Below are 13573 nucleotides of genomic sequence, written 5' to 3'. Positions count from 1 at the left end.
TTTTCCGTTTTTTTGTGTGCGTTCAGCTTTTGTGCTGTTCCTGTGTCCACAGTGCTCTGATCAGTATCACTGCTGATCTTAGACTGCGCCATGGGAATTTTTCTTTTTTAGCTAGTTAGCGTAGCATACATCGCAGTCTAAGCGACGTCTGATGTTTTTTAGAAAAAATTAATAGTAGTTAGTACAATGTAGTTTTAGACGTAGATTAGCCAGTGTCACAGCGTTAGTGATGACCGGTCTTGTTTTTAGAGAAAAAAATGTACAGAGTAGTTTAGTGGTAGCGAGGTAGCGTATTAGTGTAGCCAGTGTCACAGCGTTAGTGAGACTGATCATCTTTTAGAAAAAAAAATCGTACAAAGTAGTTTTATAGGTAGGGAGGTAGCGTCTTTTTTTTTTTTTGCAGAAAAAAATCTGCTATCGCCGGATAATCTCTAGTGTATTAGGGGAGCGTATGTCACATTGTTAGTGGCGTTCGCTTTTCTTTTGTAAAAATAATAATTAGCTGCGTCGTCTAAGTTTTAGCAAGTGCATTAGGGGAGCATACGTCACACTGTTGGTGGCGTTCGCTTTTCTTTTGTAAAAAGAGCAGTTGCGTCATCTAAGTTTTAGCGAGTGCATTATGGGAGCGTACGTCACATTGTTAGTGGCGTTCGGTTTTCTTTTGCAAAAAAAAGTTTTAGTTGCGTAGGGTAAGTTTATACTTTTTTTTATACAAACTTATTTTTTTAAATCTGATTTTTCTTTTCATGTTTTTTTTGTTTCTTCTACATTTTTTCTCTCTACTTTTTTTTTCTCTGTTTTGTTATAATGTATAGTACCCTATACACAAGCTCCACACATTACACGTCTAAAATCACCACTTACATACACATCCCCAGGGTTTGAAAAAATAAAAAAAATTGCTCATTCGTCAAGAAGGCGCTATTCACAGAGGAGTCTTATGCCTTCCTTGCGTCCGACACGGATTCAGCCAGTGATGAAGACCCCACGTTCCTCTATTCCTCCTCCTCCTCCTCATCTAGTGAGGAAGGACCCTCAACAAGGCGCCCTAGGACCCTGGCAACTCCTGCAGAAATCGATCCCATATGGATTGTACCCCCTGAAAATTATCAGCCCGTCATTCCGGATTTCAGCAGCAGCTCAGGAATCCAGTTTTACACCACTGGCCTCACTGAAATTGACTTCTTCATATTCCTTTTCAGTGATGAAATAATAAATCTTATGGTGGCCCAGACAAACCTGTATGCCCAACAATTTTTCATCCCAAATTCCACGTCGTCAGTCATCAGATGAAGCCCTGTAAATGCAGCAGAGATGATGACATTTTGGGGAATTGTGCTGCACATGGGCATAACCGAAAGCCAAAGCTTCTGCAATACTGAAGTACTGAGATTTTCTACAGTACACTGGTATTCCACATGACCATGAAAGGGACATGATTTGAAGGGATCCAAAAATTTTTACATTATAGTGATAATGCCCAGTGTCCTCCCCGAGACGATCCAAGCTTTGATTATCTATATAAAATTCGACCAGTGGTTGACCTCTTCTGCAGAAGATTTGCTGAAGTGTACATACCCCAGAGGGACAACGCTATTGATGAATCTCTCATTCACTTCAAAGGGAGGCTAAAATTCCGACATACCTGCCCAGTAAGTGGTCCAGGTATGGAAAAAAGCTGCACAAATTGTGCAAGAGTACCTCAGGGTACACCCACAGACTTAGGGTCTATGAGGGGAAGGACACCCAGAATAAACCCCCTGAATGCCCCCCCCCATCCTGTGGTTGAGTGGGAATATTGTGTGGGAATTGCTGCACCCACTGCTGGATAACTTGTACACCAGTATCTCGCTCTTCAAAGCCCTCTCTGCCAGAGTAAGGCTAGTTTCACATTTGCGTTTAAAAACACAGCGTTAAAAACGCAAACGCAGGTGGTGAAAAAAACGCATGTAAACGCGTGCAAACGCTGCGTTTTTTAGACGCATGCGTTTTCGTATGCAGTAAAAAAACGCGGCGTTTTGACGCATTTACATGCGTTTTTTCCTGCGTTTGCGTTTTTGAAACGCATGATGAGAAATGTGTGACAGCTGCCAATCATCAAAATCAACTAGAAAACCCACTAGAAATAGCTAGGGTTAGGGTTAGGGTTTGGATCCCTAGGGTTAGGGTTAGGGTTAGGATCCCTTTATTACCTTGATGGTGGGGGGTTAGGGTTAGGGTTAGGATTAGGGTTTGGATCCCTTTATCACCTTAGGGTTAGGGTTTGGATCCTTAGGGTTAGGGTTAGGATTAGGGTTAGGATCCCTTTATCACCTTAGGGTTAGGATTAGGGTTAAGGTTTGGATCCCTTTATCACCTTGATGGTGGGGGGTGGCTTATCAGTGTGTAGACTTGTTTTTTTCTATGGAAACGCATGTGTTTAAAAACGCAACCAAACGCATGTGCTTAAAAACGCATGCGTTTACATAGACAGCAATACGTTTTTTGCGGCAAAAAAACACCTCTAGAAATTACTACATGTTGCATTTCTGCAACAAAACGCAAGCAGAGAAACGATGCATGCATCGTCAAATGCGGCAAAATGCATACCAAAAAAACGCACGTGTCTTTAATGTTAAATATAGGGAAAAAAACGCATGCGTTTTTTTTGCGCTAAAACGCAGCGCCAAAAAACGCAAATGTGAAACCAGCCTTATAGCTGCATGTGGCACCATGTGAAAAAATCAGTGAGGCCTCCCTAAGCCACTAATTGGGCAAACACCGAGAAAAGGTGAAAGCAGAGCCCAATGCGGCGACAACATGCTGGTGGTCCAACATACACCATGACAACAGTTTCCTTGTCACTGTTGGTGATTGTATCCTGGATTACAATTGGTACATGGGGGTGTAGATCTCTCAGATCAGGTCCTCCAGCCATACAGTGCCATGCGAAAAGCCGAAGTATGGTAAAAAAAATTGGCCGTGCACATTGTACAGATGGCACTTTACAATGCTTTTGTGCTGTTCCAATCTGCAGGCAATACGGGAACCTTCCTTCAGTTTCAGGAGAAAGTCATCAAGCCCCTAATATTTGGCACTCAGGGAGGCGAAGGTCCCAGTATTTCTGAATCTGATAGTGCCCGTATTGTCCCAGGTCAACATTTCCCAGGACAGGTTCCCCAAACAGCGAGGACAGGACAATCACAAAAGCGGTGCAGAGTATGCTCCAAGAGAGGCATCCGAAAGGACACAATTTACCATTGTGAAACCTGCCCTGAGAAATCTGTCTTTTGCTTTAAGGATTGTTTCAAAGCGTACCACACGTCCACAAATTAATAAAATTAGTTTATAACCTGTTGACACAACACACTTTTATTATTTGATGTACCCTGCACATCTTACACATACCACTACATTTAAAATCTATACACCAGTAAAACCAAAATAATTATAATCAATACTATAAAACTATGCCTCTAGATAAATTCATTCAAGGGTGCAGTTTCCAAAATGGGGTTACTTGTGGAGGATTTCCACTGTATAGACACATCAGGGGCACTGCAAATGCAACATGACGCCTGCAGACCATTCCATCAAAATATGCAATCAAAATGTCACTTATTGCATTCTGAGCCCCGCCGTGTTCCCAAACAGTGTTTTTTCCCCACATATGGGGTATCAGCGTACTCGGGAAAAATTGCATAACATCTTTTTCTGTCAATTTTCTCCTATAACCATTGGGAAAATAAAAAAATTGTTGCTAAAAGATCATTTTTGTGGAAAAAATGTTTTATTATTTCATGACTCAACGTTATAATTTTGTGTGAGACACTTGGAGGTTCATGGTGCACACCACATATCTAAATAAATTCCGTGGGATGTTCAGTTTCCAAAATAGGGTCACTTGTGGGGGATTTCCACTGTTGAGGCACATCAGGGGTTCTGCAACCACAACATGAAGCCCGCAGACCATTCCATCAAATTCTGCAATACAAATCCTCATTCCTTCCATTCTGAGCTCTGCTGTGTGCCCAAACCGTGTTTTTTTCCCCTCATATCAGGTATCGGCATACTCAGAAGAAATTGCACAACAACTTTAGTGGTTCATTGTCCCCTTTAACACTTGTGAAAATAAAAAAGTCATTGCATTTTTGGGAGTAAAAAATGTGATTGTTTTGTTTTCACGGCTCTACGTTCTAAACTTCTGTGAAGCACCTGGGTGTTCAAAGTGCTCACCATACAGCTAGATAAGTTCCTTGAAGGGTCTAGTTTCCAAAATGGGGTCAATTGTGGTGGTTTTCTAATATTTAGGCACGCCAGGGGCTCTGGAAATGCAGCATGACGCCTGCAGACCATTCCATCAAAGTCTGTAATCCAAAACGTCACTCCTTCCATTCCGAGACCTGCCGTGTGCCCAGACAGTGGGTTTCCCCCGCATATGGGGTATCAGCGTACTCACAATAAATTGCACAACAACTATAGTGGTTCATTTTCTCCTTTAACACTTGTGAAAATAAAAAATCGTTGCTAAAAGATCCTTTTGGGGTTAAAAATGTGATTGTTTTATTCACAACTCTACATTCTAAACTTTTGTGAATCACTTGGGGGTTCAAAGTGCTCACCACAAAGCTAGATAAGCTTCATGAGTGGTCTATTTTCCAAAATGGGGTCACTTATGGGGGTTTTCTACTGTTTAGGCACATCAGGAGCTCTCCAAATGCGACATGGCGTCAGATCTCAATTCCAGCCAATTTTGGTTTGAAAAATTCAAACAGCGCTCGTTCCCTTCCGAGCCCTGCCGTGCTCCCAAACAGTGGTTTTTCCCCACATTTGGGATATCAGCGTACTCAAGAGAAATTGCACAACTAATTTTGTGATCCATTTTCTCCTTTTTACCCTTGTGAAAATAAAAAAAAATTGTTGCTAAAAGCTCATTTTTGTGAAAAAAGTTAAAGGTAACCTGTCACTCCCAAAATTGTCAATGAGCTAAGCCCACCAGCATCAGGGGCATATCTACAGCATTCTGTGTGATTTAACCCCTTTGAGACGAAATAAGCAAAGGGTTGAAGGCCAACCAACCTCTTGAATAAAAGGGGGGGATTCCCACAAATTCAAAGATAAATAGCACAAAAAGAGAACCTAAAACATAACATTTAATATACCTATTAAAATGACATGACACAACATACATAGACAAACATGTGTATTACCAACAGTTGGTCAAACAGTAACCTAATAGTTAAAAGAAATCAGAAGAATGGTACTCCAAGCAGAATAATTCTCTCTAATTCACAACTGCTTATTCAGCTAACATGTCTTATCCAAACTCAGCAAAAAGGCTGAAAAAATATAGCAATGCTGCTGTCTGTACCAGTATACTTTCGCTCAAATATGTGAAACAAATCAGTACCACTGATGATCACTGTGCTTGCGAAAGTAAAGACAAGGGGTGCATAATATAATATAGAACAATCTCACCGATTCATGAAGATACAACAAATTGATGCATAACTCCATATACCTTTCCTATTCAGGACCACCTCCATATGTGTTTCATTCCAGAAAAGGAAATCATCAGGGGATAGGACGGTCAAGTAGTGGTCTTGATGATGGAATACTCAGCCATCATTAGCATTCACATGATGATGATAGGCTAAAAAATTTTTAGTTCAGATACAAATTGATTTATTTTACCAAGGGTAACAGGAGAAATTGGACCCTAAAAGTTGTTGTGCAATTTGTCCTGAATACGCTGAAACCCCATATATGCAAGTAAACCACTCTTTGGGTGCATGGCAGAGCTCAGAATGGAAGGAGCGCCGTTTGACTTTTCATTCCAGAATTGGCTGGAATTGAGATTGGACACCATGTCACATTTGGAGAGCCCCTGATGTGCCTAAAGAGTGGAAACCCCACATAAGTGACACGATTCTGGGAAGTAGACCCCCTAAGGAACTTATCTAGATGTGTGGTGAGCACTTTGAACCCCCAAGTGCTCTACAGAAGTTTATAATGTAGAAGTGAAAATGATATCTTCGCCCCCAATTTTTTATTTTTCCAAGGGTAACAGGAGAAATTGGACTTCAAATGTTATTGTGCAGTTTGTCCTGAGTATGCTGTGGGGGTAAACCACTGTTTGGGCGTATGGAAGATCTTGGAAGGGAAGAAGCACCATTTGAATTTTCAATGCAAAATAACCTGGAATTGAGATCAGACGCCATGTCTCGTTTGGAGAGCCCCTGATGTGCCTAAATAGTGGAAACCCCCAATTCTAACTCCAACCCTAACCCGAACACACCCCTAACCCTAATCTCAACCCTAACCATAACCCTAACCGCAAACCTAACCCTAACACACCCCTAACCCTAATCCCAACCCTAACCCTAACCATACTCACAAACCTAACCCTAACATACCCCTAACCCTAATCCCAACAATAACCCCAATCCCAATCGCAACCCTAACCATAACTTTAGCCCCAACCCTAACCCTAATTTTAGCCCCAACCCCAACCCTAACCCCAACCATAACCCTAAACCCATCCACAACCCTAACCCTAATGGGAAAATGGAAATAAATACATTTTTTTATTTTATTATTTTTCCCTAACTAAGGGTGGTTTCACACTTGCGTTTTTGTCTGCAGCGTTTTTTACCAAAAAAAGCATGCATTTTTTTCCCCTATATTTAACATTGAAAACGCATGCGTTTTTTGGTGTACGCGTTTGCACGCGTTTGTGAACGCATGCGTTTTTTTACTGCATGCGTTCATTTTCTAAAATGCAACTTGTAGTATTTTTGAGGGGCGTTTTTTTGACCAAAAAAAACGCATGCGTTTACATGCGTTTTTTTGGGGACAAAAAATGCATTGGAGTCAATGGGGACGCATGCGTTTTTTTGGACATGCGTTTGCATGCGTTTTTTTGACGCATGCGTTTCTTTTGAAAAGATTGAATTAACTGTAGATAAGGTTGTCTAGACACTGATAAGCCTCCCCCATAGCAGCAGGGTTATAAAAGGAAGGTTGGGGGAAGTTTCTGGTCACTTCTCATCAGACTCCAAAGAAGACAAGACCCTGCCCGGACGCATTGTTGGACAAGACACAGAGCAATGTGGGTATATCCTAGCCAATGCATTCATTTTCAATTTTTTGGATCTACATGTCCTAATTTCTTCTATTTTTTTCTTTCAACACGCATCAGAATGTCTTCTCCGGAGTCTTCGTCTGATGAGGAGTTCCAGCCACGTCAATCAGAAGTGGATCACGTCAGTGAGGTTAGTTTTTTGTCCTTCAGCTTGGTAAGTATTGACTGTTGCATCGACACATGAGACAATTTGATTTTTTTTTTTTTATAGAGCACTTCAACTGAGGGACAGAGAGGTACTGAGCAGCGGAGTCAAGGGTCGGTGGGAAGACGTCAGCGGGTATGTATACCAGGCAGACTGTCCTTATTGTAATATTCTTGAATCTTCCTTTCTGTACCCTTGTTTTTCTTTAAATTTTTCTTGTATCATCCTTTTCTGAAAGTTGTCTTTCATATTCCTGCCCTTTCTCATCTTCGTGTCTTTTTTTTTTCCCAATGTGGTTGAGCAAACTTAAATGATTTTCTTTTAATTTTAGGTTTCACAACAGGACGACGACCGGATTGATAATGACCTGCTGATCACTCTGGTCCAGGAGCGAGTCCTGTTGTGGGACAGCCGGGATCCACAGCACGCCGTCAATAGTGTTCTCCGTCGTTTGTGGAGTGAGGTGGCCCAAGCGTTGTGGGATGGCTGGGAGAATTCCCCGCCACGGGTCCGTAATGCATTTGGTAAGATATTGCACGGCAGTGTGAAGCAACAGACCTTGGCCATGTTCTCTTGACTGTGTGTGATGAAAGAAACTTTTCGTAGTTTCTGTCATCACACACAGTCAAGAGAGCACGGCCAAAAGTCCTTTTTCTGACCATTATATTTTATTGTTATTTCACAGTGGACAAAGTAAGAACACGTTGGCGTTCCATGAAGGACCGCTTCAACAAGGACCTGCGTGCAGAGAAGAGTGCAGCTAGTGGTTCCGGAGCAAGGCACCGGCTCTACAAATATCACCGTGTGCTGGCCTTCCTGAGACCGGTCCTTCTCATGAGAACGTAAGTATTTCTCACATGCCTCTGGTTGTATTGCATTGAGATAATCTGTCATTTTTAATTCTACAGGATGTACCGTCTTGTTATAGTTTGGTATTAATTTTCTGTTTTCTTTTTTCACAGCACACACTGCACGACTGTCGCCACAGGTTCTGGAGCGGTCCTTCAGCCGGCAGCCACGGACCCGTCCCAGCCATCCAGCCGCGCAGCACCAGGTGGGTCTTCCACACTCACTGGAGACCAGGGGGCTGGCCCATCAGGTCTTCCCCTTTCGCAGTCCTCTTTCGCTGCACCCATTTTTGCGGGCTCATCCCGGCAGCGACATAGGGCTTCGGATAGGTCCCTCATGCCGAGTTTTTGCACTTGAGCTCGGTTTTACACGAAGCTATCAAGGCTTTAGGTGACAGAATGGATGTGTCCCATAATCTCTTAGATTGCCGCATCCAGGATGTCGCCAAAAGCGTTGATCAAGTGAAAGCCGACCTCCAGAAGCCAGCTCATCATTTTTTTAATCAAATCCAACAGGGCATGTCGGAACACCTTAGCCCTGATCTCCAGCTGAGTGTGATGCAGGCCTGCAATGTTGCTTTTGTGCAGGCTATGCAGCAGAGTCAGAGTCGTAATGTGGCGGCATATCCAACTGTGCCGTCACTGTCACAAGTAAACACCATTCCTACCTCTGCTGCATACCACTGCACGGCCACCTCTATTCCCTCTACAGGTGTAGTCCACTACAGCACCAACACGATGACGAATGCTGTTGGACATCCCACCGCCACCACCGTGACAACCGCTGCTCCGGCTTGGACCTCCTCCGCTGACAGCACGATGACGCAGGACCCTGGCGTGGCTTATCGGCCCGGCCCCCTCCAGATGCAGCAGGACCCATCCATGCCATATCGGACCGGCCCACCCTCGATGCAGCAGGACCGAGGCCTGGCATATCGGACCGGACCCACCCCGATGCAGCAGGACCGAGGCGTTGCTTTCCGGGCAGGACACCCCCCCATGCAGCAGGACCCAGGCCAGGCGTATAGGACGGCCCACCCCCCCATGCAGCAGGACCCAGGCATGGCATATCGCACCGGGCCCCCCATGATGCAGCAGGACCAAGCCATACCTTTCCGGGCAGGACCCACCCCGATGCAGCAGGACCCATCCATGGCTTTATGTTCCCCCCCACCAGCAATGCAGCAGGACACTGGTATGGGCTTTGTTTCCCCCCCCCAACGATGCACCAGGACCCTGGGAGGGTTTTATGTTCCCCCCCAACGAGGCACCAGGATCCTGGGAGGGTTTTTGTTTCCCCCCCAACGAGGCACCAGGACCCAGGCGGGACTTTATCTTTCCCCCCCACTACAATGGTATTGGACTCAGACATTGCCGAGCGCTCCACAATGGAGACGGACTGTGAAATTGTGGAGCCGGGTCCTGACGTGTCTCCCACCCACACTTTACAACCTAGCCCAAGAAGACTTCCCCGAACCAGGAAAACCCAACGGAAAACAGGCAAAACGCATAAAAAACAAAAAACTTTGATTATTCCTCCCCCATCACCTACCAATGTGTCTCAACCTTCCAGTGTGTCTCAAGCCCCTCATGTTTTAAGCCCCATCCCCGAACTTCCAGACCCTTCAAGTTTTCTTGCCCATTCTCCTGCCACCTCTGCCTCCTCCACGGTCAGCCAGGCTTCAGTTCTGAATACCCCCCAGTTACGTCACTCAACCCCAAGCCGGCGTGGTACAACCCGCCGCGGTACAAAAAAATAAATTTGGTTGTGTTTCCTCAATAAAAAAAAAGTTTATTTGCAACAATTATGTTTGGTTTATTGTGTCTTTCACCGCTCTCAAAACACACCAATAAACTTCGTCACACACTTATTCTTTTGGCCAAAACATATCTCCAGTAGTATAAAATACCAGACAACATCTATATGTGTTTCTTTAGTATACAGATATGAGTTGGCCAAAAAAATAGTAGTTATTTCCATACTCTTATTTTTAACTAGTGTAGTGTCACTGTACAAAGAGAAAATGGTGGAAATCAAGTTCAGAACTCAACTGAACCGGTCAGATGTCAAAATAGACACCTGACCTATTTAGTTGAGTACTGACTTGTATATTCACCATATTCTATATAGCACATTATGTGACAATGTTTGACAAACTGATGGGACAATGGTTGGCACACGCTAACTATCTATCCTCACCTGGGCAGGTGTAAGGCTACGTTCACATTAGCGTCATGCGACGCTGCGTCGCCGACGCAACGCACGACGCATCGGAAACGCACGCAAAAACGCACCTTTTTTGACTCAAGCGTCGGACGGATGCGTCGTAAAACGCAGCGTTTTTGGTGCGTTTTTGTAGCGTTTTTACAAAAAATGCTGCGTTTTACGACGCATGCGTTGTCAAACAATGATTATATCTTTAGACACAATTTAGTGTCTAGACACTAGATAACACCACCAATGAATAGAAGAGGGTGGGTCTAGTGTCTAGACAATCGATAATGCCACCAATGGGTAGATGAGGGTGGGTATTAATGTAATAGTGGTATATATACCCCGGCATAGATTATTTCCAACCATACAGCATCAGGATGGAGCGTACCATGGAGAGTATCTACCTCAATTTTGAGCTGGAATTAGCCCTTGCTATTGCTTATGCTATTGCCTGTCATGAACAGAGGAAAAGAGACAAACTACGGAGAAGGAGTCGTCGGCATTTTTGGCTACACCCTATAGTGGAAGTCCGAGAGAGTCGTGGAGCCTACCATTGTCTGTTTGGCGAGTTAAATGACAACCAGGAGAAATACTTCGAGTACACCAGGATGTCTCAAAACAGCTTCCGATATCTGCTGCGTCTGGTGGAAGGAGCCATTTCCAGGCAGGACACGCAGCTCCGTAAAGCAATTTCCCCCAAGGAACGTCTGCTGGTGACTCTACGGTACGTAATGGAATGTGAAGGATTTATATGTTCTTGCCATTTTTTAAAGTAACGTGTTTTTGTTTTGTGGGGTGGGGGATTGTAATTAAAAATGAAAAATTCTTTCATAACAATTTAATTAATTATATTTATTTATTTTTCTTCTTGTCAGTTTCCTGGCTACCGAAGAGACCTTGAGATCACTGCATTTCCAGTTTCGTATTGGAGTCTCCACACTGTCTGGTATTATTGCCGACACATGCCGCGCATTGTGGGACAACCTCTGGGAGGAATTTTTACCCATCCCTACAACAGAAATATGGCAGGCCAACGCCCAAAAATTCGAACAAGTGTGTTCTTTCCCTAACTGTATTGGAGCCGTGGATGGGAAGCACATTAGGATTACCAAGCCTTCAAGAAGTGGATCTCTTTTTTTAATTATAAAAAATACTTTTCCACCGTGCTCATGGCAATTGCAGGTGCGGACTGCAGGTTTCTCGCTGTGGACATTGGAGCGTTTGGCCGTGCAAATGATTCACGGACATTTAAGGAGTCAGACATGGGCCGAAGATTATACGAGAACAATTTTAATTTCCCCCAGCCACGACCTCTTCCCAACACCGAAGGACCGGCCCTGCCATTTGTTGTGGTTGGGGATGAGGCTTTTCAAATGAGTGGCAACCTACTTAAACCGTACTCCAGTCGGGGGTTGAACCGCACCAAAACTATTTTTAATTATAGACTGTCCAGGGCCAGAAGAACTGTGGAGTGCGCCTTTGGCATCCTGGTCTCCAAATGGCGTATCTTAGGATCCGCCATAAATTTGAAAATTGAGACAGTGGATGAGGTGGTGAAGGCGTGTGTGGTTCTCCACAATTTTATTATTGATAAAGAGAGAGTCAACATGGAACTCGATGAACCCATACCAAATCCATTGCCTGATTATCAAGATCATCCTCTGCGGACAACTGTGGAGATTGCTCATATGAGGGACCAATTTGCTGCATACTTTGTTTCCGATGTTGGGCGTGTTTCATGGCAAGATCAAATGGTTTAATTCATCTTGTTATTATGATGTCATGTAAACACTGTGGAGTCCATGTCATTTAACCATCCTATGTTTGGTTATTGTTATAATGTCCCCTGATTTTCTAATGCGTTGTGTTTTGAAATAAAGTTCTTGTGCCTTTCCGTTTTCACAAAAAAAATCTCCCATATGTTTTTCCATAGTAATAGAATTGTAAAATCCAATTTTAGTGAAAGTAATGTGTGTCCCACAAAATTTATGTGAGCACCAGTACCCAAATGGACTGTGACAAAACAAATAAATTTTTCAGCTGTGTGTACCATAGTTTGGACGTATAACATGATCGGCTCCCACCTTGTTAACCATTTTTAATCCTGCAGACTATTTTCATATGGAACCTGGCTTGACAAGGAGGGAGACGATCATGTTTGCAAAACTCTACAGAGTTAACACTATTGTACTCAGGATGCTAGAATACGTCCAGAGTCAAATAGTGGCGACACTGTGAACATTGCTTCCACCTCACCTGACCAATATTCTTAAGGTACATTAATAAAACTATTATCCAACGATACCGACCAGTGATACGACTGGACCGAGATCGTTGTTTAGTTGTCGCGTGGTTGCTGGAGAGCTGTCACACAGACAGCTCTCCAGCGACCAAAAAAGAGCAAGTCCCGTGTAATCTGGGTAATGTTATGAAGCGCATGGCCGCACTCACGATGTTTACCATTGTAAATGTAATTTTAAAAAATACAAAAAAACATTATATTCCGGTGTGTGACACGTCCATCGCCGTCAGCTTCCCGTACTGTGTCAGCCCTAAAGCACAGCACAGCGTTTATTATTAAGTCAACGGTGTGCTCAGCTTTACGGGCGGGAATCACAGTGTCAGTGCGGAAAGATGACGGCGAGGGACGTGGTTGACACCTTTTTATATTTGTGGGGTATTGTTCACTTTTTATTTGAGTGTTTAAAACACTGCGCTAGTAACCCAATATTCCCTTGTTTAAAACAAAGACATCGCTGGATCGGTGTCTAACTCGCCGATCCAACAATGACAGCGTGTGATCAGTTACCCCAAAAAATTCCAAATCATTCGCTGACACCAAAAATCTCACAGCAGGTGCTCAATCGTTTTACGATTTCAGAAAAGATAACGTTGGTTACACACAAAAACCAACTTTATCTATACTGAAATCGTGGTGTGATGGTACATTTTAAACTTGACATATTGAGCAATGCTGTTTGTGTTTGTAACATCTGATAGTACACTGAGCGACAGCCCTATAAAACAATGAAAAAAAAAATTGATAAAATATTGTCAGACATTGCACATCAGGTGTTACAAAGACAAGATTTGTGTATACGGCGCAAGGTGTGATTTGGTGCAAACTTTAATTGAGACAATAAAAACGAATTTTTTAAAAAAAAAATAATAGTTTTATTTAGGGACACAAAAAAAAAATGGGAAAATGTAATTAGGGGGTATCTACATCTGCTATTAAAGGG

The sequence above is a fragment of the Ranitomeya imitator genome, chromosome 1 (assembly GCF_032444005.1).
Source record: "Ranitomeya imitator isolate aRanImi1 chromosome 1, aRanImi1.pri, whole genome shotgun sequence".
NCBI classification, from domain to species: Eukaryota; Metazoa; Chordata; class Amphibia; order Anura; family Dendrobatidae; genus Ranitomeya; species Ranitomeya imitator.
The sequence above is the reverse complement of the archived record's forward strand: the minus strand, read 5'-3'. Positions refer to the sequence as shown.